General features: G+C 40.9%; 2 protein-coding genes and 1 non-coding gene across 47 annotated transcripts in view; all 3 read left to right on the top strand.

Annotated features, from left to right (window-relative positions):
* The window catches only part of LOC126960839 (cytochrome b-c1 complex subunit 7), a 1171628-nt gene that overhangs the window by 962908 nt on the left and 183027 nt on the right, over window positions 1-25693 (top strand). The window lies entirely within an intron of this gene.
* Window positions 9884-9987, top strand: LOC126961880 (U6 spliceosomal RNA). Its single transcript, XR_007728466.1, has one exon. It is a non-coding gene; the product is annotated as a U6 spliceosomal RNA (small nuclear RNA).
* The window catches only part of CFAP418 (cilia and flagella associated protein 418), a 1191950-nt gene continuing 1188843 nt past the window's right edge, over window positions 22587-25693 (top strand). The window contains exon 1 of the mRNA XM_050800553.1: window positions 22587-22590. The gene's annotated coding sequence lies outside the window, so the exon portion shown is untranslated. The remainder of the gene's footprint in view (window positions 22591-25693) is intronic.

Here is a 25693-nt window from a genome sequence, read left to right on the forward strand (position 1 = left end):
GTCTGCCTGATTCTGAAGCTCATTCTTTCTCCGCCACACCATGGTGCCCTCCACTTGCACAGGACTGTAATATACATAGCACTAACCACGTGATGGTGAAATTGTTTGTCTATGGTCTCTCTTCTCCATGAAATCATAAGCTGCTAGAGGTCACAGGCTAGGTATTTTTTTATTTCTGGATTCTGGGGGCCTGCTACATCATGAGTGCTTTATCACTGTTGTTGAAATGTGTATGTTTCTTCTCTTCAGCTCCATTGTAAAATCCTTGAGTGTGACAACTGTGTGTTTTTTGTTTTGTTTTGTTTTGGTTTGGTTTTGAGATGAAGTCTCGCTCTGTCACCCAGGCTGGAGTGCGGTGGCACCATCTCAGCTTACTGCAACCTCCACCTCCCAAGTTCAAGCGATTCTCCCGCCTCAGCCTCCTGAGTAGCTGGGATTATGGGAGTACAACACCACGCCTGGCTAATTTTTGTATTTTTAGTAGACACGGGGTTTCACCATGTTGGTCAGCTGGTCTCGATCTCCTGACCTCATGATCTGCCCGCCTCAGCCTCCCAAAGTACTGGGATTACAGGTGTGAGCCACCGCGCCTGGCCCTGTGTTTTATTTCACAGATGTGCTCCGTGTTCGGTAGGCCCCTGATAAGTATTGGAACAAACGAAGGCATAATTAAATGAGTGTGCTGACTATGGACAACATTGGCAAGGATTTTGTTAGGAACTCAAGGGTAGGGTTTCTTTCCAAGCAACTTTAATGCAAGAGATAGGTGGGTACCCAAATAATGCCAAGGAGGAAATTAGGGGAGAGTGTAGGGGAGTGTGAGAAAGGCTGAGAATGGAAGAAAACTGCAATAACAAGAATTTGATGTGTGCTTCCCTTCAAATCTGCTTAATTAGCATGGACAGTGTTCCCCTGAATCAACATCTTGAAAAGTACACGTTATTGAGAAAGTGAAAAAATGGGAATGCTTATATGCTGATAGAAGGACCCAGGAGTGTAAACGGGCATGAACTTTATAAGGGAAATTTGGAATAGTATTCACAGTCTTTAAAAACATGCATGTCCTTTATCCTATCAATTCTACTTGTAGGAATTTATCCTAAGATAATCATAGCTATGTACTGAATTTTGTCAGCAAACACATCATTTTAACATTATTTATAATGATTAACAATAAAAAATTCTTTTGAGCCCCTAGATTAAATTACTTAAATCCATGATTGAATACTATTTAGTCATTAAAGTGATATGAAATTATATATATTGATATAGAACATTATGTATAAGATAGAAAAGCAGGTTACAACGTGGAATATTTCATATTATTTCCTATTTGGGGGGGAAGTTTGAGGGTGCTTGTATATGCACAGATAAAACAAAGACATCAGGAAATTCCTGAGTCTTTTAAAAAAATTACTGTAACTTTTATTTTAGATTCAGGGAGTACCTATGCCGGTTTGTTACATGGGACATGTTGCATGGTGCTGAGGTTTGGGGTACAATTGATTCTATCACCCCGGTAGTTAGCATGGTACCCAATAGTTTTTCAATCCTTGCTTCCCTCCGTCCCCACTCTAGTAGTCCTTAGTGTCTATTGTTGCCATCTTTATGTCCATGTTCACCCAATGTTTAACTCCCACTTATAAGTGAGAACATGTGATATTTTGTTTTCTGTTCTTGTGTTAATTTGCTTAGGATAATGGTCTCCAGCTGCATCCATGTTACTGCATATAACATGATTTCATGGTTTTTATGGTTGCATAGTATTCCAAGGTATATATGTACCGCATTTTCTTTATGCAATCCACTGTTGATGGGCACCTAGGTTGATGCCATGTCTTTGCTACTGTGAATAGTGCTGTGATAAACATATCAGTGTATGTGTCTTTTTGGTAGAACAATTTATCTTCTTGGGTCTATGTACCCAGTAATTGGATTGCTGCGTTGAATGGCAGTTCTGTTTTAAGTTCCTTGGGAAATCTCCAAACTGCTTTTCACAGTGACTGAGCTAGTTTACATTCCCACTAACAGTGTATAAGTGTTCTCTTTTCTCTGCAGCCTCACCAGTATCTGTTATTTTTTGACTTTTTAATAGTAGTCATTCTGACTGGTGTGAGATGCTATCTCATTGTGGTTTTGATTTGCATTTCCCTAATGAGTAATGAGGTTGAACATTTTTGCATATGTGTGTTGGCTGCTTGTCTGTCTTCTTTTAAGTGTCTGCTCATGTCTCTTGCTCACTTTTTAATAGTTATTTGTTTTTTGCTTGTTGAATTAAGTTCCTAATAAATTCGGGATATTAGACCTTTGTTAATTGCATAGTTTGTGAATATTTTCTCCCATTTTGTAGGTTGTGTTTACTCTGTTGATGATTTTCTTTTGCTGTGCAGGAGCTCTTTAGTTTGATTAGGTCCCATTTGTCCATTTTTTGTTGTTGTTGTTGTTGTTGTTGCAATTGCTTTTCAGGACTTAGTTATGCCTTCTTTCCCAAGGTTGACATCCAGAATGGTGTTTCCTAAGGGTTCTTCTAGCATTCTTATAGTTTGAGGTCTTACACTTAAATCTTTAATCCATCTTGAGTTAATTTTTGTATATGGTGAGAAGTTGGGGTCCAGAGTTTCATCCTTCAGCATATGGCTAGCCAGCTATCCCAGCACCATTTATTGAACAGGGAATCCCCAAAAAGACTCTTAATAAGCTCCCTTGGTGATAGGATTTGATATTTTTGCCTTTACACTTTTCATCTGTATGTTCTACTTTTATGACCAGAAAAATATGTTAAAAAATAAAGACATTAATATGTTCACTAGTTCCATTTTAGCCTGGTATCTAATTATCAGATATCTTCTTCAAGATCCAGGATACACCTCGTAGGAAATCTATAGGTGGCCAACTGCTTAGAAATCTCTCCAGCTCCAGGAAGTCATGCTCTCCTGTCATCATTCAATGCCCTGATTTCTTGATTTCCAATATCTATTATTTTCCTGATTCTGCTTTCAAATCTAGGCTAGCTCTAGGCCATCTCACCTTCGTCCAACCTTTATTCCATTGATGTTCCCCTCGGGTGGGTCATCTGTGGTAGACATGAGCCTCTGGTGCTCAAAAGCTGGCCCAGGTATGTTTTTCACTGCCCTGTCTCCTTCTGTTTGCTGTGCATTTTAACATGTAACTTTGTAATCCCTGTTGTCACCATCATCTGTTGCTCTTTTGTTTTTGAGATGCTGTTGTTGTCTTTCCTCCCTTCTGCTATCTCTTCCTTAGCCTCATAGTCAGCAAGAAGAGGGGGTCATACACTTGGTCCAATGTGAATCATTCCACCCACCAGGAGCCTGTGAGTCTCAGATGAAAAGCAAACAAGTAATTAGAGCCTATTCTAGCATCTTAGACACACTTTGCTCTATGAGAAAGACCTTTTAAAAGAGAGAAACAAGCTAAGGAGTAGCTCACTGGTTTGTTCCAATAAGCACAAGATAGGTTTTAGAAGCACAACATGAAATCCTTGAAGGAAACTTTACATGATCATCCTAAGGAATTTTTCAGCTTTGTGTAAGGAGGAGAGAGTTCTAAAAACAAAATTAGAAAATGATGTGGTCCGATTTTTTTTTCACTCTGTGAAGACTGTAGATTAAGCTATCTGCTTGTGTTTTACAATATTGTTATAACATATTCCAGCTCCCTGATGTCTATCTGCATTAGAGAGTGTGGCAAAGGGATATGCAGGAGCAGCAAAACACCATGTGTGTGAAGAGAGAGGCCTGTACATAGAAACTACTAAAAAGACCATAGGGGGTTGAGCATGGTGGCTCACGCCTGTAATCCCAGCACTTTGGGAGGTCAAGGTGGGAAGATCACTTGAGCCCAGGAGATTGAGAGCAGCCTGGGACACATAGTGAGACCCCATCTCTAAAAAAAAATTTTTTTTTTAATTAGTCAGGTATGGTGGCACACACCTATGTTCCCAGTTACCTGGGAGACTGAGGTGGGAGGATCACTTGAGCCCAGGAGGTTGAGACTGCCATGAGCCATGATTGTGCCACTGCATTCCAGCATGGGTGACAGAGCAAGACCTTATCTCAAAAAATAAAAAATAAAGACCATGAGAATGAGGCCAGGTCTGGGACACCACATCCATCAGTGGTCCCTTCAACTGGAATAAATCAGCAAATACTCAGCAGGTTGGTAGGGGAAGCAAATACCGAGAGCCAGCTTGAAGAAGAAACTGTCCTCAACTAGTATGGCAAATGCATGCAGGTCACACCTCCCACAGTGAGTGTATGCTGCTGACTCATTGGTCATCCAACAGCCATTGACTTCCCACCTCTCCAGTCCCATCTCTCTCCACATTCCTATTGCCTCTACATTCCATACAGCTCCATGAATGCACTGTAATGCCATCGGCATCAGAACCTGTGCCTACACCCCTCAAGCTGCCAGGAATGCTTCTTTCCTTCCTCTTTGCCTAGGTAACTTCTGCTTATCCTTCAGAACCCAGGATATGTCTATACCTGTGTCTATGCCTATGTCTTTGTCTATATCGAGCTTTAGATGTAAACAGAAATGTGGATGTAGATACTCATACACACAAACACAAAAACACATATACACACACTCAATTTGTTGTGTGTATGGCACAATAAATGGAGTGTGGCGGGGCACAGGCTTAAGAAGTTTCAAGGTCACTTCCTCAGGAAAGTCTTCTCTGATCACACTGCAGACCAGGTCAAGTGCCCTGTTGTAAGTCCTCTGGCACCGTGTATCTCTCTATTGTATGGTAATCACAGTGTAATTAGAAATGTAAACTCCTCAAAGGTAGGGATTCACTGTTGTGTCCCCAATATCTAGAGCAGAACTTGTCACAATCATGGATGTTTAATAATATTTATTTGTATGTTTATTGGATTCACATCTGTCTTCCAAGCTAGAAGGTAAGTAATCTAGATACTGTGTTTTTGTTCATGGTTTGTTTCCAGCACCTAGTACAGAGCCTGGCACATAGGACACATTCAGCAAATATTTTTGAGTGAATGACTGAACTCTATACCATATGCTGACACAGTGACTGCAGGAGTGAATGAGGGCCAGTCACTGGCCTCACGCAGTTTGCATGAGGCAGATCTTTTAGTGGGAAGACAGACGAGCAGACCATTACCATTCGGTGTAAAACGTGCTGTGAAGAGTGAGAGCAGAGTGAAAAGGAGACACACAGGAGGACATCTTACCCAGTCTAGGCGGAGGGAAGCAGAGAAGTTTGTATGGGGATGGGGGGTCATAAAAGGGACTCTGGAGGGGGTGGCATCTAAGCAGAGAACAGGTGATGGCAGGAAGAAATATAGGCAGAATCATTCTTGGCCAAGGGAGCAGCACCAAAACCCAAAAAGAGAGTTGGAGAAAGACAGGCAGAGACCCAAGGAGACAGACACATGGACACGAAGGACAGACTGCCAAGTGCACTGTAGAGGCAGTGATACTTACCCTTGCTTCAACTTCCTTTTAGCAGGATGGTATAGATATTGCATGATGCTTGTAAAGAACCTTACTGCACAAAATAGACATTATCTATGAAACCGTTTCATTAAAAAAAGAAGCCTAGTTGGAAGGTTTCAGTATGTAAGCAGGTATGCATTTTGTGACTTCAGAAAGGTCCCTTAAAACATCCCCAGGATGGATCCTTGTTTATGCCATCCAAGCCTCAGTTAAAGATAGAAGTTTGACTGGAGAGGGATTCTGCTGCAGGGCATGCAGTGCTGATGCACTCTCTCAGTGACTTGAGCTTGCAGGTTAATGACTAGCAGTGAAAAGTGTTTTTATAACAGGATCAGCACTCATGGACTTTTTCTTCCCCTCAAAGCTAGCTCTGCTCTCAAAAAGCCCCGGTGATGTGCCTTAGCAGCTGATTAGGGAGGAGATACTGTTTGTTGTGTATCACCTTCCCCACACCTTATGCCTCTCAGTCACCTGTATTCATTTAGAAGACGTTTATTATGTGCCTTTTTAGGCTCCCAGCCTACTCAAGGGAAACCCCAGTATTTGAGTTCCTAGGTACCAAGAACTCAGAGATTCAGAGAAAAACTAAAAGACCTAGTCCATAGTGTCACAGAACTTACAATTTGGTTCAGGATACAAAATATATGCATCTGAAGCAATTAGGGGATAGTACTAATTTATATTCTGTTATTTTCAAGCAACAGAAATCATATCTTCCCTCTTAAGAAAAAGGGAAAATTACTGAGTGGAGACAAGGGAATCACACAAAATGGAAGGAGAGTTTGACAGACAGGATGTGAAGGACATAGGGCAGCTCAGGGATCTCAGTAGCAGGAATGTGTGGACCTTTGTCGAGATCTGTCATTTAGGGATGTGCATATAAAATATAAAGAAGAAAATTAAAACCACCTAGTATCTCACCTCCCAGAGGCAACCACCAGTATGCTTCTGACATATATTCTTCTCATCTTTTTTTTTCCTTTGAGCATCTGGGTGAGTGTGTATATTTGTCACAAAATTGAGATTCTGCACTTTATGCTATTTTGTGTCTTGCTCTTTTCACTTAACGTTATACTGAAAACATTGAACTGTCATTGAAAGCTCTTTGAAATACATCTTTTAGTGGCTGCATAATTTTAGTATGTGGCTGCACCATAATTCATTTACTAGTCCCTATTGTTGAGCATATAAATTATTTTCAATTTTTCACTATTATAAAATATACTGTAATAAATATCACAGTACATTGTCTGAATTATTGTCTGAATTTCTGCGTGGGAAAAAAGGTTTCAATCAAGGATAAGACGGAATCATTACCTGTGATTTTAAATGCCTGGGATAACCTGAAATATTCTGCCCCCAAAATACTGTTCCACTAACTTTGCCATTTTATGAGGGTATCCATTCTTTTTCACTCCACAATCAAAACATCATTTTGTAAATCACTGACTTCTTAGTGCTCTAAATAGTCTTTGGAAAGAAAGAATGACCCCAAAACCAAATCAATATCAGGCCAGTTATTTATTCTTGGTCCTCGGATATGAATCTACTTTGTGGAGGCTAGGGAGAGTCAACTGGTTGCATTCAGCTTTTCAGTAGACCTTTTCTCCTGGGTCAGTAGAGGAAGGAGGCCGATGTGTTCTGGGAAGAGGGATAAAATCTAGGAGACAATTAGGGACCTCAAAAGATTCTAGTTTTTAATCTTTAATTTAATAAACACCGTGTGTCAGACATTGTTCTGAGGGTTTTATGAAGTCACTTAATCTTCCTACTAATGTGTATTAGTTTGTTCTCACACTGCTATAAAGAACTTCCTAAGACTAGATAATTTATAAAGGAAAGAGGTTTAATTGGCTCACAGTTCCAAATGGCTGGGGACACCTCAGGAAACTTACAATCATGGTGGGGAAGGGAAAGCCAGGACCTTCTTCACATGGCCACAGGAGAGAGAAATGCAAGCAGGGGAAATGCCAAACACTTATAAAACCATCAGATCTCATTAGAACTCATTCACTATCATGAGAACAGGATAGGGGAAACCACCCCCATGATCCAATCACTTTCTTCCCTCAAGATATAGGGATTACAGGTCCCTCCCTCAATACATGGGAATTACAATTCAATATGAGATTTGTGTGAGGACACAGAGCCAAAACATATAATTCCACCCCTGACCCCTCCCAAATATTATGTCCTCACATTTCAAAACCATTCGTGCCTTCCCAACAGTCCCCCAAAGTCTTAACGCATTTCAGCATTAAGTCAAAAGCCACAGTCCAAAGTCTCATCTGAGACAAGGCAAGTCCCTTCCATCCATGAGCCCGTAAAATCAAAAACAAGTTTATTTTTTCCAAGGTACAATGAGGGTACAGGCATTGGGTAAATACGTTCATTCCAAATGGGAGATATTGGCCAAAACAAAGGGACTACAGGTCCCATGCAAGTTCAAAATCCAGTGGGGCAGTCGTTAAATCTTAAAGCTCCAACGTAATCTACTCTGACTCCATGTCTCAAATCCAGGGCATGCTGATGCAAAGGGTGGACTCCTATGGCCTTGGGCAACTTTGTCCCTGTGGCTTTATAGGGTACAGCCCCACTCCCTGGCTACTTTCACAGCTGGTGTTGAGTGTCTGCAGCTTTTCCAGACACACAGTGCAAGCTGTTGGTGGATCTGACATTCTGGGGTCTTAAGGATGGTGGCCCTCTTCTCACAGCTCCCCTAGGCAGTGCCCCAGTGGAGACCCTGTGTGGAGGCTCCAACCCCGTATTTCCCCTTTGCACTGCTCTAGCAGAGGTTCTCCATGCAGACCTCTGCTGCATGGGAGGTTTGCTCCTGCAGACCTCTGCCTGGACATCCAGGTGTTTCCATACATCCCCTGAAATCTAGGCAGAGTTTCTCAAACCTCAATTCTTGACTTCTATGCAACTGCAGGCCCAACACCACATGGAAGCTGCCAAACCTTGGGGCTTGCACCCTCAGAAGCAACGGCCTGAGCTGTACATTGGCTTCTTTTAGCCATGACAGGGATGCAGGGAACGAAGTCCTGAGATGGCACGAAGCAGCAAGGCCCTGGGCCTGGCCCATGAAACCATTTTTTCCTGCTAGTCTTCCCAACCTGTGATGGTAGGGGCTCCTGTGAAGACCTCTGACAGGCCCTGGAGATATTTTCCCCATTGTCTTGGTGATTAACGTTTGACTCATTACGCATGCAAATTTCTGCAGTTGGCTTGAAGTTCACCCCAGAAAATGGGTTTTTCTTCTCTACCACATCGTCAGACTGCAAATTTTCCAAACTTTTATGCTTTGCTTCCCTTTTAAATGGAAGTTCCAATTTCAGATCATCTCTCTCAAGTTCAAAGTTCTACAGATCTCTAGGGCAGGAGCAAAATGTCACCAGTCTCTTTGCTAAAGCATAGTAAGAGTGACTGTTGCTTTAGTTTCCAGTAAGTTCCTCATCTCCATCTGAGACCACCTCAGCCTGGATTTCATTGTCCATATCACTATCAGCATTTTGATCAAAACCATTCAACAAGTCTCTAGGAAGTTCCAAACTTTCCCACAGCTTCCTGTCTTCTGAGCCCTCCAAACTGTTCCAAGCTCTGCCTGTTACAAAGTTGGTTCCACGTTTTCAGATATCCTTATAGCAGTACGTCACTCTCCTCAGTACCAATTCTCTATATTAGTCCATTCTCACACTGCTATAAAGAACTTCCCTGAGACTGGGTAATTTATAAAGAAAAGAGGTTTAATTGACTCACAGTTCCACATGGCTGGGGACACCTCAGGAAACTTACAACCAGGGTGGAAGGTGAAGGCAAAGCAAGGACCTTCTTCACATGGCAGCAGGAGAGAGAAGTGCATGCAGGCGAAATGACAGACATTTATAAAACCATCAGATCTCAAGATAACTCACTCGCTACTGTGAGAATAGGATGCAGGAACCGCCCCCATGATCCAGTTGCTTCCCTCCCTCAACACATGGGGATTATAGGTCCCTTCCTTAAAACATGGGGATTACAATTGAAGATGAGATTCAGGTGGGGACACAGAGCCAAACCATATCATAATGTTATGATGCAAGCATTATTATTACCTTCATTGTATGGATGAGAAGACTGAATCACAGAAGACAAAGTATGGGGTAAACCTGGGATCTGAACCCTGAAACACTGGCTCTCAACAACTGTACCTTGCTTCCATGAATATACTGAAGTTTGTATTTTAAAATCAGGATGGTTGAAAAATGCTCACACACTATAATCAAAGAACATCAAGCCAATATGCTTTTTTTTCTTTTACTGGGCTTTAGTATTTCTTATCTTGTACAACACAAGCATTAGCAACCTGGGCATCCCCAGGTCTTCCAAATCTCACTTTAATATTGTAAAAACTGACTCAGTGCTCTCTTCAGCAGCACATATACTAAAATTGGAATGATAGAGAGATTAGCATGGCCCTTGCACAAGGGTGACATGCAAATTCATGTTCACAAAAATTCATTTGTGATTCATGTTCTTGTTCATGAGCAATAAGAAAACACCTGAAGGTGTTTTCAGGTGAAGGTACAAAACTCACTGATAATACTAAGTATAGAGATAAACACAAAATATTATAACAATGTAATTGTGGTGTGTAAACTACTCATGCCCTGAGTAGAAAGACTAAAAGATGAACCTATCAAATATGATGGCTATAACAACTTTTCAAGACACAGACAGTGTAAGATATAAATGGAAACAACAAAAAGTTAAAAAGTAGGGGTGATGAAATTAAAATGTAGATTTTGTATTAGTTTTCTCTTTGCTTGTTTGTTTTTGCAATCAATGTTAAGTTGTCATTAGTTTAAAATAATGTGTTATAAGATATTATTTGCAAGCTTCATGGTACCCTCAAATTTAAAAAGCCTACATTAGATACGCAAAAAATAAAAAGCAAAAAATTAAAACATACTGCCAGAAAAAAAATCATCTTCACAAAAAGGAAGACAGATGGATGGACAGATGGAAAGAAGGAAGGAAGAGAAGACCACAAAACAACCAGGAAACAAAATAATAACTGACTATAAATGGACTAACCTCTCCAATCAAAAGGTAGCTGAATGAATTAAAAAACACGATCTGAGCCGGGTGCAGTGGCTCACACATGTAATCCCAGCACTTTGAGAGGCTGAGGCAGGTGGATTGCTTGAGCCCAGGAGTTCAAGACCAGCCTCGGCAACATGGCAAAATCCTGTCTCTACGAAAAATTCAAAAATCAGTCAGTCATGGTAGCGTGCGTCTATAGTCCCAGCTACTCAGGAGGCCGAGGTGGGAGGATCATTTGAGCCTGAGAGGCAGAGGTTGCAATGAGCCAAGATTGTGCCACTGTATGCCAGCCTGGGCAAGACAGTGAGACTCTGTCTCCAAAAACAAACAAACAAAGAAACAAAACCCCATGATCTGTTGCCTACAAGGAACACACTTTATGTATAAAGACACAAATAGAAAGAAATGGAAAAAGATATTCTATGCCAGTGGGAACCAAAAAAGAGCAGAAGTAGCTATACTTACATCAGACAAAATAGATTTTAAGATAGAAACTATAAGAAGAGACAAAGAAGGTCATTATGTAATTGTAAAGGGGTCAATTCAGCAAGAGGATATAACAATTGTAAATCAGCAAGAGGATATAACAATTGTAAATACATAAGCACTCAACATTGGAGCACCAAGATATATAAAGCAAATATCATTAGAGCTAAAGAGAGAGAGATAGGCCCCAATACAATAATAGCTGGAAACTTCAACATCCTACTTTCAGCATTGGACAGATCATACAGACAGAAGACAAACAACAAAACATCAGACTTAATCTGCACTACTAACTAAAAGGACCTAATAGATATTTACAGAACATTTCAACCAATGGCTGCAGAATACACATTCCTCTCCTCACTGCATGGATCATTCTCAAGGATAGACCATATGTTAGGCCACAAAACAAGTCTTTATAAAAATTCAGAAAAATTGAAATTATATTGCATCTTCTCTGACCACAATGTAATAAAATTAGAAATCAATAACAAGAGAAACATTGGGAAATATACAAGCACATGGAAATTAAACAATATGCTCTTGAATGGCCAGTGAGTCAATGAAGAAACTAAGAAGAAAATTTTAAAATTTCTTGAAACAAAAGATGGAAACAATACATACAAAAACCTATAGGATACAACAAAAGCAGTAGTAAGAGGAAAGTTTGTAGCAATAAACATCTACATCAAAAAAGTAGAAAAACTTAAACAACCTAACAATGCATCTTTAAAAACTATAAAAGCAAGAGCAAACCAAACCTAAAATTTGCAGAAGAAAATAAGTAATAAAAATCAGAGCAGAAATGAATGACATAGAAATGAATAAAACAATACAAACGATCAATGAAACAAAACTTAAAAAGAGAGAGAGAGAGAGAGATAAACAAAACTGACAAAACTTTAGCCAGGCTAGTAAACCAAGAAAGAAGACCTGAATAAATAAAATCAGAGAGGAAAAAGGAGACACTGAAACTGATATAACAGAAATTCAAAGGATCACTGGAGACCACTCTGAGCAACTATATGCCAATAAATTAGAAAACCTAGAAGAAATTGACAAATTCCTAGATACATACAACTTATCAAGATTGAACCATGAAGAAATCTAAAACCTGAACAGATCAGTAACAAGTAATGAGATTGAAGTCATAATAAAAAGTCTCCCAGTAAAGAATACCCTGAGACCCCATGGCTTCACTGTTGAATTTCATGAAACATTTAAAGAAGATCTAATACCGATCCTACCCAAGCTATTAAAAAAAAAAAAAAAAAAGAGGAGGAGGGAATACTTCCAAACTCATTTTATGAGGCCAGTATTACCCTGATACCAAAACCAGACAAAGATGCATCCAAAAAAGTGATTTTTTTTTTTTTTTAGTTTTCTAAAAACACCAAAACTATCTCTGATGAACATTAATGCAAAAATTATCCACAAAATAAATACTAGCAAACCAAACTTAACAACACACTAAAAAGATCATTCATCAAGATCAAGTGTGATTTATCTCAGGGATGCAAGGATAATTCAACATATGCAAATCAATCCATGTGATACATCATATCAACAGAATGAAGGAAAAAAATCATATGATTATTTCAAGTAATGCTGAAAAAGCAGATGGCAAAGTTTAATATCCCTTCATGGTAATAACCCTTGAAAAACTGCATATAGAAGGAACATACCTCAACATAATAAGAGCCATATATGACAGACCAACAGTTAGTATTATATTGAATAGGGAAAAACTGAAAGCCTTTCCTCCTAAGATCTGGAAGAGGATAAGGATGCCCACTGTCACCACTGTTATTCCACATAGTACTGGAAGTTCTAGCTAGAACAATCAGACAAAAGAAAGACATCCAAATTGGAAAGGAAGAAGTCAAATTATCCTTGTTTGCAGATGATATAATCTCATATTTGGAAAAACCCAAAAACTCCATCAAAAAACTATTTGAACTGATAAACAAATTCAGAAAAGTTGCAGGGTACAAAATAAACATACAAAGGTTAGTAGCACTTCTATATTCCAACAGTGAATAATCTGAAAAAGAAATGAAGAAACTAATCCCATTAATAATAGCTACCAATGAAATAAGCTACCTAGGAACAAATGTAACCAAAGAAGTGAAAAGTCTTTACAATAAAAACTATAAAACACTGATGCAAGGAGTTGAAGAGGACACACACACACACACAAATGAAAAGATATTCCATGTTCATGGATTGGAAGAATAAATATTGTTAAAATATTCATACTACCAAAAGCAATCTACAGATTCAATGTAATCCCTATCAAAATACCAATGACATTCTTTACACAAGTAGCAAAACAATCCTAAAATTTATATGGAACCACAGAGGACCCAGAATAGCCAAATTTATCCTGAATGATATGGTTAAGCTGTGTCTTCACCCAAATCTCATCTTGAATGGTAGCTCCCATAATTCCCACATGTTGTGGGAGGGACCTGGTGGGAGGTAATTGAATCATGGGGACAGGTCTTCCCATGCTGTTCTCGTGATGGTGAATAAGTCTCACGAGATCTGATGGTTGTATAAAGGGGAGTTCCCCTGCACAGGCTCTCTTGCCTGCTGCCATGTAAGAAGTGACTTTGCTCCTCCTTTGCCTTCCACCATGATTGTGAGGCCTTCCCAGTCATGTGGACCTGTGAGTCAATTAAATCTCTTTCCTTTCAAATTACCCAGTCTCGGGTATGTCTCTATTAGCAGTGTGAGAACAGACTAATACACTGAGCAAAAAAGAACAAAATGGGAGGAATCACATTACCTGACTTCAAATTATACCACAGAGCTATGGTTATGGTAACCAAAATGACATAGTACAGGTGTAAAGACAGACACACAGACCAATGTAACAGAATACAGAACCCAGAAATAAACCTACATATCTACAGTGAACTCATTTTTGACAAACATGCCAAGAATATAAATTGGGGAAAGCAGTCTCTTCAATAAATGGTGCTGGGAAAACTGGATATCCATATGCAAAAGAATGAAACTAGATCCCTATCTCATGCCATATGTAAAAATCAAATCAAAATGGACTAAAGATTTAAATCTCAGACCTCAAACTATGAAACTACTACAAGAAAGCATTGGGTAAACTCTCCAGGACACTGGACTGAGCAAAGGTTCCTTGAGTAATACCCCACAAGTACAGGCCACCACAGCAAAATGGACAAATGGGATCACATCAAGTTAAAAAGGTTCTGCACAGCAAAGGAAACATCAACAAAGTGAATAGACCACCCACAGAATGGGAGAAAATATTTGCAAACTACTCATCTGACAAGGGATTAATAACCAGAATACATAAGAAGCCCAAAGAAGTCTATAGGACAAAATCTAATAATCTGATTAAAAATGGGCAAAAGAGCAGAATAGGTGTTTCTCTAAAGAAGACATAAAAATGGCAAACAGGTGTATGAAAAGGTGCTCAACATCAGTGATCATCAGATAAACGCAGATCAAAGCTACAATGAGATATCATCTCACCACAGTAAAAATAGTTTTTATCCAAGAGGCAATAATGAATGATGCTGAGGATGTGGAGAAAAGGAAACCCTGATACACTGTTGGTGAGAATGTAAATTAGTACAACCACTATGAAGAACAGTATGGTGGTTCCTCAAAAAACACTAAAAATATAATTATTACATGATCCAGCAATCCTACTGCCAGGTATATACCCCAAAGAAAGGAAATCAGTATTTTGAAGAAATATATGCACTTCCACATTTATTGTGGCACTATTCACAATAGCCAAGATTTGGAGGCAATCTAAGTATCCATCAACAGATGAATGGATAAAGAAAATGTGATACATATACACAATGGAGTACTATTCAGTCATAAAAAAGAATGAGATCCTGTCATTTGCAACAACAGGTATGGAACTGGAGGTCCTTATGTTCAGTGGAATAAGCCAGGCACAGAAAGAGAAATTTCACATATACTGGCTCATTTGTGGGAGCTAAAAATTAAAATAAAGGAACTCATGGAGATGGAGAGTAGAATGATGGTTGCCAGAGGCTGGGAACGGTAGTGTTGGGGTAGGGGGTGCAGTGGTGGTTAAAGGGTACAAAAATATAGTTAGATAGATTAAATAAGATCTAGTATTTGATAGCACAACAGGGTGACTACACTCAACAGTAATTTATTGTGCATTTTAAAATAATTAAAAGAGTACAACTGGAATGTTTGTAGTACAAAGAAACAACAAATGCTCGAGGTGTGGATGCTTCATTTACCCTGATGTGATTATTATACACTGTACACTTGTATCAAAATATCTCATCTACTCTATAAATATATATATGCATACTAAGTATGAATTTAAAAATAATGCCTCAAACCCATGAAGTGAACATTGCAGTTGCCTCTCCAGCATCCATGCACACTCACCTCCCCTTCCTCCATGTGTAGAAGCCATGATTTGAGTGGGTTGACCCTGCCTGTGTTGGTGTCAGCATAACCTCATCTCTTTGTCTCAGTGATTGTTTCAGAGATGGGGAGTGCTATGGTTTGAATGTGTCTTCCAAATCTTCTGTGTTGGAAACTTAATCCCCAGTGAACAGCGTTGGGGATGGGACCTAGGAAGAGGTGATTTGGTCATGAAGCTTCTGCCTGCATGAATGGATTAAAGTTATCAAGAGAGTGGGTTAGTCATCTTGACAGTGGGCTTGTTGTAACAAGCTTGACTCCCTCTTGTTCTCTTGCTCTTCTGTCTTCCACCATGGAATGACACAGCAAGAAGGCCCTCACCAGATGCTGAGTAGATGCCAGCACTATGCCCTTGGACTTCCCAGCCTCCAGATCTGTGAGCCAAATAAATTTCTTCCTGTATAAATTACCCAATCTGGGCCAGGCGCAGTGGCTCACGCCTATAATCCCAGCACTTTGGGAGGCCGAGGCTGGCGGATCACAAGGTCAGGAGATCAAGACCATCCTGGCTAACACGGTGAAACCCTGTCTCTACTAAAAATACAAAAAATTAGCCAGGTGTGGTGGCAGGCACCTGTAGTCCCAGCTACTTGGGAGGCTGAGGTAGGAGAATGGCGTGAACCTGGGAGGCGGAGCTTGCAGTGAGCCAAGATCGTGCCACCGCACTCCAGCCTGGGCGACAGAGCGAGACTCCATGTCAAAAAAAAAAAAAAAAAAAAATTACCTAATCTGTGGCTTTCTGTCATAGCAGCACAAAATGGGTGAAGACAGGAAGTAACAACAACAAAAAAAGCCCATCAGCACCTAGTGTTCCTTGCAACACAGGGACTGGTTCAAATTGGTTCAATCTTGGAAACGCAAGGTTTTGTTTAATAGTTGTGGAAGGAAACAGCTCCCTTTTGCATCTCACCTTATTGTCCTCTCTACTTGGTACCTATAAGGTACTGAGTCATGGTTTCTTTGACTTAACCTTCCCAAAGAACCAGTACCACAAGGCAGAGTATGTGGCAGATGTTTACTGGAAGTTGAAGACAATGGAGATGGCTACATAACATATAGAACAACAAATACCCAACAGAAAATATTAGCCTGTTTTCCAAAGTCTCTATGCTCCGCCTCCAATCTGGCTTTCTTTTCCCCTTAGTCACCAGCTTCCACCATCATGCTCAACAACTCTGGCTCCAACTTCCCTGCATCTTGTTTATTTTCCCTCACTTCCTGGGCCCCTTACCCTCTTCTTCTCCAGCTGCTATGCAAAACCAGAACATTCTCATTTCCTTTGCAAACTAGTTCAGCCTTCCTTTGTCCTATCTTCTTCTGTACAGCAAGGTTTATGTTTTGTTTCCCACTCCAATGAATAAACCAAGGTATTTTTTTTTTACCAAAATTGCTCCTTGAGGAGGAATTCTACTGTGGCTTCCAGCTTTTAGAATATTTTCTCTCTGTTGCACTATTAAAGAAAATATGATCTGACCTATCACTTGAACAGACCTTGTGCCCTGACTTCACATGCCATTTTCTGCCAGCCATGACATACTATTGATTCTGCATCAGAGAAGTTCTCCAATTAAGCCCCTCTTCTCCCACCCTACCCTGTTCTGTGGCTCTATTTTAGGCCACCATTGTTTCTCCCTAGACTGGGGTTACCAAAGATCATTCCACAGACTCTGATAAAGTTTGTGCTAATCTTCAGGGAAAAATAAAAATAATGCAGTGAGTTTCTCCATAAATTCATTTAGAATCACTAATTCAAAACTGGGTATCCACATGTAAATAATGAAGTTGGACCCTTACCTTTCACCCATATACCAAAATTAATTTAAAATGAATCAGGGACTTACATATAAGAGCTATAAAATTCTTAGAAGAAAACACTGGGAAAAGCTTCTTGACATTGGATTTGGCAATGATTTCTTGGCTTTGACACCAAAAGCACAGACAACAAAGGCTAAAATTGATAAACTGTACCTCATCAAAATTAAAACCTTTTATGTATCATAGGACAGTATAAACAGAATGAAAAGGCAACCCACAGAATGGGAGAAAATGTTGCAAATTATATATCTGATAAGAGAGTAATATCCAAACTATTTAAGGAACTCCTACAACTTAACAAAAACAAAACAAACAACTGGATATACGAATGGGCAAAAGACTTAAATAGATGTTTCTTCAAAGCTATACAAATGGCCAATAAGCACATGAAAAGACACACAAATCATAAAGGAAATGCAAATAAAAGCCACAATGAGATACAACTTCACATCCACTCAGATGGAAATTATCAAAAACAAAACAAACAAAATCAAAAAACAAGCATTGGCAAGGATATGGGGAAATTGGAATACCTAAAATGAGTTAGGGTGTATTTCCTCCTGTTCAATTTTTTGGAAAAGTTTGAGAAGGATTGGTGTCAGTTCCTTGATATTTCTTGAAAAGAATCATTCTTTTTTTAAGAATAAGAAAATATTTCCTGGAAATCATCCATTAGACTTGCCCTCACAGCTAAGTATTAGATTACATGTTGTGTCAGAGATTCATGGTTACACATCATAACCTTTTCCTACTTCTCTAAGTGAAGAGAATTCTGACTTTTTGATGGGTTCTTTATGCATTGTACAAGCCACACACTGTCACTTCTCTCTTGTTCTACTTGTTAGATGTGAGTTATTAAATCCAACCCACACTCAATAGGAGGCGGTTATACAAGAGTGAATACCAAGAACCAGGGATCACTGGGGACCATCCTGAAGGTGAGCTATGATGGACCTACTGTGTTCCAGGACCACCTTAGGCACTTTACAGCATTGTGGCCAAGTAGGTATTATTATTACTATTTTAGAAATTTTAAAAACATGAAAGAAAATACTAATGTGGTGTCCATGAAAATACTCTGCTCAAATCTCCTTCCAGAGAATCTTCTGTGGAGAGTATAAGTTAGTTGACAGCCCCACTGTTACTCTAGAATTATTCCCAAATTTGAACTAAGGCATTGCTTTCCCTGGGCTGCTGCTGGCCAGTGACTGAGCACAGCTGGGGCATCAGAGAGGACCCATTCCTGGAGGATGCAGGTCTCATCTAATGGGCAATGTTCACTCAGGGACTTCTCATTGGCCTGTCTGAAATGTCTCAGAAAAATCTGGGGCTTTTCCTATACAATTTTCCTTCCTTTCACAGATGTCAGACCTGCCTTGCAGTCTAAGACTGTTCTTGTCCATTCCTGCTCTTTCCCTTTTATCCTTCACAGGAATTTTCCTCCAATAAGTCTCTTGCATGTCTAATTCTATATGGTGTTTGTTTCTCAGAAGATCCGAACTTATGTGTCATAAAAGTTGAGTGATTTGCCCAAGTGAGTTGGGGGCATAGATGGGATTTGAACACATGTTTTGACTCCAAAGGCCAAACCCAGGCTCCTTCAACACAGCATGCTACCATTTTGTATTGGGTTAATGGTGGCCCTCCTAAAGATAAGTTCATGTCCTAACACCTGTAACCTGTGAAGGTGACCTTATTTGGAAAAAGGGTCTTTGTAGATGTAAGTTAAAGTCCTTGAATTATTTGTGTGGGCCCTAAATCTTATGACGAGAATCCTTAGACAAGACAGAAAAAGAAGAAGACACAGATACAGGGAGAAGGCCAGAGATTAGAAAGATACCCTGAAGCCATCAGAAGGTGGAAGAGGCAAGGAAGGATATTTCCCAGGAGCCTTCAGTGGGAGCTCGACCCTGCGAATATCACCTTGATTTCAGACTTCTGGGCTCCAGATCTATGAGAGTGTAAAGCCACCCAGTTTGTGGTCATTTGTTATGGCAGCCATGGGGAACTAACACAAGTATTTAACCTCTATCTTTAATACTAGCACAGTGCCTGGCACATATTAGGTGTTTTAAAAGAGTGATCCTTGTGGCACATATACACCATGGAATACTATGCAGTCATAGAAAAGAATGAGTTCATGTGCTTTGCAGGGACATGGATGAAGCTGGAAGCCATCATTCTTAGCAAACTAACACAGAAGCAGAAAACCAAACATTGCATGTTCTTCCTCATAAGTGGGAGTTGAATAATGAGAACACACGGACACAGGGAGGGGAAAATCACACACTGGGGCCTATCAGCGGGTTGGGGGCAAGGAGAGGGACAGCATTAGGACAAATACCTAATGCATGTGGGGCTTAAAACCTAGATGACGGGTTGATAGGTGCAGCAAACTACCATGGCACATGTATGCGTGCGTAACAAACCAGCACATTCTGCACATGTATCCCAGAACTTAAAGTAAAATTAAAAAAAAAAAAAAAAAAAAAAAAAAGACATTGATCTTTGCTTGCTCTGGGAAGGTTTTTAAAAAGAGCTAATTAGTTAATAGATAACTACATGGGGATGATGAAACAAAGCTTTAAACTGCTTCCAAGTAACTTGGATTGAATACTATAAAATTGTACTTGATGACTGATTTCTAGTTTGAGTGTTATCTAGGAAGAGAATGAATATTTGTGGGGCACCTTCTGTGTACCAGACACTAAGATAAGTTTTATTCATAAATTACATCACAGTGGGAGGAAATATTATCAATTATAACGGTGAAAGCAAGGCTTTTGGAGTCAAATTTGAGCTCTGATTCTCATTAGCTGTATGACCTTTAGTAAATCATTTAAACTCTCTTAGCCAAAATTTACTTATCTGAAAAAAAGAAAAGTGATTCCTATCTCCCTGCCTTGCTTTGAAGATTAAAGGAGATAATGAATGAAGCAGCTGAGCACAGTGTCTGGCACATAGAAAATTTCAACAAACATCAGTTATTAGGAGCGAACCATGCTGGTGGGTGCAGGACTGTTGAAGTGGGAACTAGGGCTCTCACCTGAGAGCAAGAGGTGCTAGATACCCGCTTCTAAGAGGTCAGAGAACTGCAGTGTTTGGGACCAGCTAAGTCCCCACAGGGCTTGCTGAGAAATTCCAATTTCAGCCCCACAAACACAAACCCCCCAACTCCTGTCTCCTCCAGGTGAACTGGGAGTATGGAGACGACTGTCTCTGTGTGTTAGGCCTGCATCTCCCTAAGGTCAAGGAGCGTGGGGGTGGGAGGGGGTGCAATGAATTTACTTAAGGGAGGAGACTAAACTGAGCCTCTGCCTATGCTAATGCGGGGCTGTGGCTATCTAGCATAGGAACGTTGTCAGGCCCCTGGACTAGCGGAGGTTCTGAGTCTTCCAGGACTCTCAGGTTTCCGTGATATACCAAAGCTTGGAAGGAGAACTGCCTTCCCTAGGTCCCTTCATCCCTGTCTGCAACCCGTGACAGACAACCCCAGTATTCCACACACCCCAACAAGGCTGCCTAGTCAGGGAGGGGACCCTTGGCAGCAAGAGGCTGTTAGGGGCTCAGGGCTGCTTCTGTCAGAGGGCTGATCTGGGGAGAGCAAGCTGAAGCCTGATCTCCCACACCACAGGCAAAGCAGCAGGAAGACCCTCAGGGGCCCTCTGCGGAACCAACACACGGGTTTCACAGAAGAGCCCATATTTGGACGCCTGCCATACCCTGGAACAAATGGCCTGTCGTCATCAAATGGAGGAGCTGTGGTGGCCAACAGAGAGGATTACAAGCTTACAACACGCATCCAAGTAAGATGAGACCTGCCTCTCTTTCTCCTCCTGCCCCCAACGCCAGCGCAGTGCATGCTGGGAAGGGGGAGGTGTTGGGGGAAGCTGAGGAGGCCAGACCGCCCTCCCAGCGGTCCTGTCAGCCTGGGTTGCACATGAACATCACATGGGGAAGCTTTCAGGAATTCTTCATGAGCCCAGATATTCTGGTTTAACTGGTCTGGAGTGGAACCTAGGCATTGACATTTTTAATGAGCAGCCGAGGCCGCGAACCACTGCTCTAAAGCCGAAGTAGTAGCCTGTGCCGCTGGGGGAAGGTGTAGGATTGCAAGAATTCGCAAATACAAATAAAAGTATCATATGACATTTCCGTTGAACACTTATTTGTCTATCTAAAATTCTAATTTCACTGGGCATTCTGTATTGATAAAATATTTATAGTGACAATCCTAGGAGGGTAGGAAAAATATTTGGATTGCGTAGAAGATTGAAATTTGAAAATGAACAAACAGGACAGAGTTTTAAGGATCAAAAGTAACTGTTTAGTAATAAAAGGTGACTGCAGTGTTATGGAATGCGGCTGAGCTGTCAAGAAAGGAGATGTTACCCGGTGAAAAATAGGGGGATTTGACATAAGTACACTGGGGGCAGTTGCAGAAAAAATAAAACCATTTCATATTGATGCCCCTAGTGAGTTGAGCCTCCCAGTAAACCAGTTATGTCATTACAACCAACAACCTTGCAGAAGGGATGAGAGAATGGAAGCTGAGAGAATTTACGTGATTTGTGGAAGTTCAACACAGCTCGTAAGTGACAAGCCAGGATTTGAGCCAAAATCAGTTTGTCTTTAAAAAAACAAAAAGGTAGCAAGTTGTTTCTTTCTTTCTTTCTTTCTTTCTTTTTTTTTGAGACGGAGTTTCACTGTTGTTGCCCAGGCTGGAGTGCAATGGCTCGATCTTGGCTCACTGCAACCTCCACCTCCCAGGTTCAAGCGATTTTCCTGCCTCAGCCTCCCGAGCAGCTGGGATGACAGGCATTCACCACCATGCCTGGCTAATTTTGTATTTTTAGTAGAGACAGGGTTTCTCCATGTTGGGCAGCCTGGTCTCAAACTCCTGACCTCGGGTGATTCGCCTGCTTCGGCCTCCCAAAGTGCTGAGATTACAGGTGTGAGCCACCGAGCCGAGCCTAGAACTTTGCTTTGATACTAGTAATACTAGTAGATTGCTTCCCTAAAACAAGTAGGGAAAGGAAGCAAAAAGTCCAGAGAAGCGCCCCCCCCACCGCCCCCCACCCTCTACCCCCATTAAAGTACAGAGTGAAGAGAGGCAGGGACTGGGGCTGTACATTTTGGACCCTACAGACTGGTCCTATCCCTGGCCTTGCTGCCATCTGTAGGTGATCAAGGTGCAAGCAGAAGACCCTTCTGTCTCCTCGTCCTCTCAGCTGCTGAGCACCCAAATGGGGGGAGCTGCATGAACGTTTATTTGGCGGTAAGTTCTGCTGCTCCATCACGATGTCTCCTGCTTACATTTCTGTAATTAAATGTCATCTCGTTGTGCCTGTACTTGTTGTGCTTAAGCCCCAAGGCTGTTTTAGTAAAGGGTACAATTTTGTAAATCAAATGGAGAAAAATAAACAAAACCACCTGTTCTGCGAGACAGTGTGCTGCCAAGCGTGGAGCTCTCCTGTCCCTCCCTGCCTCCCCCAGAGTCCAGGAGGGGAGGGCAAGAGAAGCCCCCAGGATGGGGGCTGAGGAGTGTAACCACATCAGTGAGGGGTACCTTGTTCCCATTCAAAAGTAACTCTCTAGTAGGGGGCTCCCCACCGCAGGGCCTTGGCTTTGGGTGGGCCAAGAACAGCTGTCGTGACAGGCAGGGACAGCCACTCAGGACATGAGGGAAGTCAGGCTGCAGAAGGTGGACAGCCCAAGAATTCCCTTAGGCTCACATATGGGAAAGCAAAACTTATGATTGAATAATGCCAGCCTTTGCCTTGCCCCTTCTCACCTCCTGTTAAACAAAAAGCTGTCTTTTCCCTCTCAGCGTCTCTCTTTCCGCCCCCATATGGAGAATTCTGTGTTTGCCAGCCTGTCTCCTGGGATTTCAAGATGTGGCATAAGAGTAGGTACAGAGAGACAGGACAAGAAACATAGGAAGGGAGAGAGGGAAACTAAACCTACTGGGCTTGTGGGCTGGGCTTTGGGGAGCATTCTTGGTAGAGTTGAGAGGGAGATACCAAAGCAGTCTTAGGTTGGGAGAGAAAGGGGTTTGTTTCTCCTCTGAATAATTTATTGAGGAGAACATTAACATAACATAAAGTTAACCAATTCCACGGGAACAATTCAGTGGCATTTGGCATATTCACAATGTTGTGCAACCATCCACCTCTGTCTCATTCCAAAATGCTTCCATTGCTCCAGGTAAGGGTATTTTAAGGTGTGTTGATATGGACTATGCATTTGATCCTTTAATGTTTGTCAAGGGACGGAAGTGAATATTGGAGTATATTTTTAATAACTGTTGACTTGTAGACTTTAACCTATCAAAACTGGGTCAAGTGGACCCTAGGGGTTATTTGGGTTCTGTACAGCCATGGCCCCCAGGGCAGGAGACCTGTAGGAGTGCCTCACCCACCACGACATTAGGCTCTGTGCTCCCAGGTTTCCTACAGTGACCTTGGTACCTTGGTATTCTTAATGACCTTGTAATGATATTACCAGGTTACATGTTAGTGGGTGGGATGCACTTTGTGATAAATCCTGTACCCATGTGCTCTAAGACTGAGAGTCTGACCTCAGTATCCTCCAAGAGAGGACCCCACCAGCAGCCTTGGAGTGTGAGCTTTGGGTTATCTCAACCCCTGAAGCAAGCTGAACTACTCATTCTTTTCCAAACATTCCCTGAAGCCTCCCACCGTTATCCTTCCCAGTGTCTACACCAGCTTCCCCCCCATTCTTTACTCCCAGATAACCAGATGCTAACAGTTTTTAAATTTTCTTATTGCTTATATAATATCTAATATGTGATTATACACACATGCTTCAGTACATGTACTTTCTCTCTCTGTCTCTCTGTCTCTACATATTTGAGTTTTTTGTTGGATTCATTGCTTGCTTTGGAAAAATTGGATCATGTATTATCTGCATCTTCTATCTCTCATTTGAAAATATCTCATAGAAGTTCCTCTCAGTCCCCTGGTATGTTTCAGATTCATTATTTGTGTTGGCAGCATTATAATCCATAATGAGGCTCCTTCATAATTTATCCAACCCTTTCTCTATTGATGGGTATTTCCTCTGTTTTAAGTTTCTGTCCCTCCAAACAATGAAGCAATATTGTTATACATATATCTTTATATACCAATGCTTTTACTTCTATTGAATGAATTCCAGGGTTGAAAGTCATGTGTATTTTAAAATTTAGTATATATTGCTTTCAGAAAGGCTGAAACATATTTTCATCAGCAAAATATAGAGTACTTTTTACCCTCATCCCTAGTAGCAACAGTTGCTGTCCCTCCTTTTAATTTTTTTCTAGTCTTATATTCATGAAGCCATATCCATTGTAAACTTAATTTGTAATTTGCTGTCTACTGGTGAGCATGAGCATCTTTTTCAACTGTTTATTGGGCAGAGGGATTTGCTTTTTCTGTGTGTGTTGTACTTCAATACAAAAACTTTCTTAGAATGTAAAAATCTGCTGGGCTTATAATTGGGATTGCATTAAATTTTTAATTTTGGGGGGAATTAATTTTTTATGAGATTAACTCCTCTCAACAAATTGCGTAGTATTAAAATATATCCCTGTTTTTTTCCCCCATAGGATTGTTGTTCACATAATCCTGTACCTCTCTTTTATATTTATCCCTCAATGTTTTATAGATTTTAGCTGGGTGCGGTGGCTCACGCCTGTAATCCCAGCACTTTGGGAGGCCAAGGTGGGCACATCACTTGAGGTCAGGAGTTCGAGACCAGCCTGGGCAACATGGTGAAACCCCATCTCTATCAAAAATACAAAAATTAGACAGGCATGGTGGCAGGTGTCTGTAGTCCCTGCTACTCAGGAGGCTGAGGCAGGAGAATCACTTGAACCTGGGAGGTGGAGGTTACAGTAAGCTGAGATTGCACCACTGCACTCCAGTCTGGGCGACAAGAGTGAAACTGTCTAAAAACAAACAAACAAACAAACAAACAAAATTTTTATAGATTTTTATCACTAAAATATTTTTCTCATTTATATTTCTTGATGAATATGCTATAGCAGATGTTTTATTTTATATGCATTTTGATAAACTTTGCCACCTTGCTGAAGTCTTTATTAATCTGAGTGGTAGGTTTTTTGTTTTTTTTTTTTGAGATGGAGTCTCACTCTGTCACCCAGGCTGGAGTGCAGTGGCGTGATCTCAGCTCGCTGCAACCTCCACCTCCCAGGTTCAAGCGATTCTCCTGCCTCAGCCTCCCAAGTAGCTAGGATTACAGGCGTGGGCCATCACGCCCAGCTAATTTTTGTATTTTTATTAGAGATGGGGTTTTGCCACATTGGCCAGGCTGGTCTCAAAATCCTGACCTC

This window comes from Macaca thibetana, chromosome 8 (assembly GCF_024542745.1).
Source record: "Macaca thibetana thibetana isolate TM-01 chromosome 8, ASM2454274v1, whole genome shotgun sequence".
Taxonomy (NCBI): Eukaryota; Metazoa; Chordata; class Mammalia; order Primates; family Cercopithecidae; genus Macaca; species Macaca thibetana.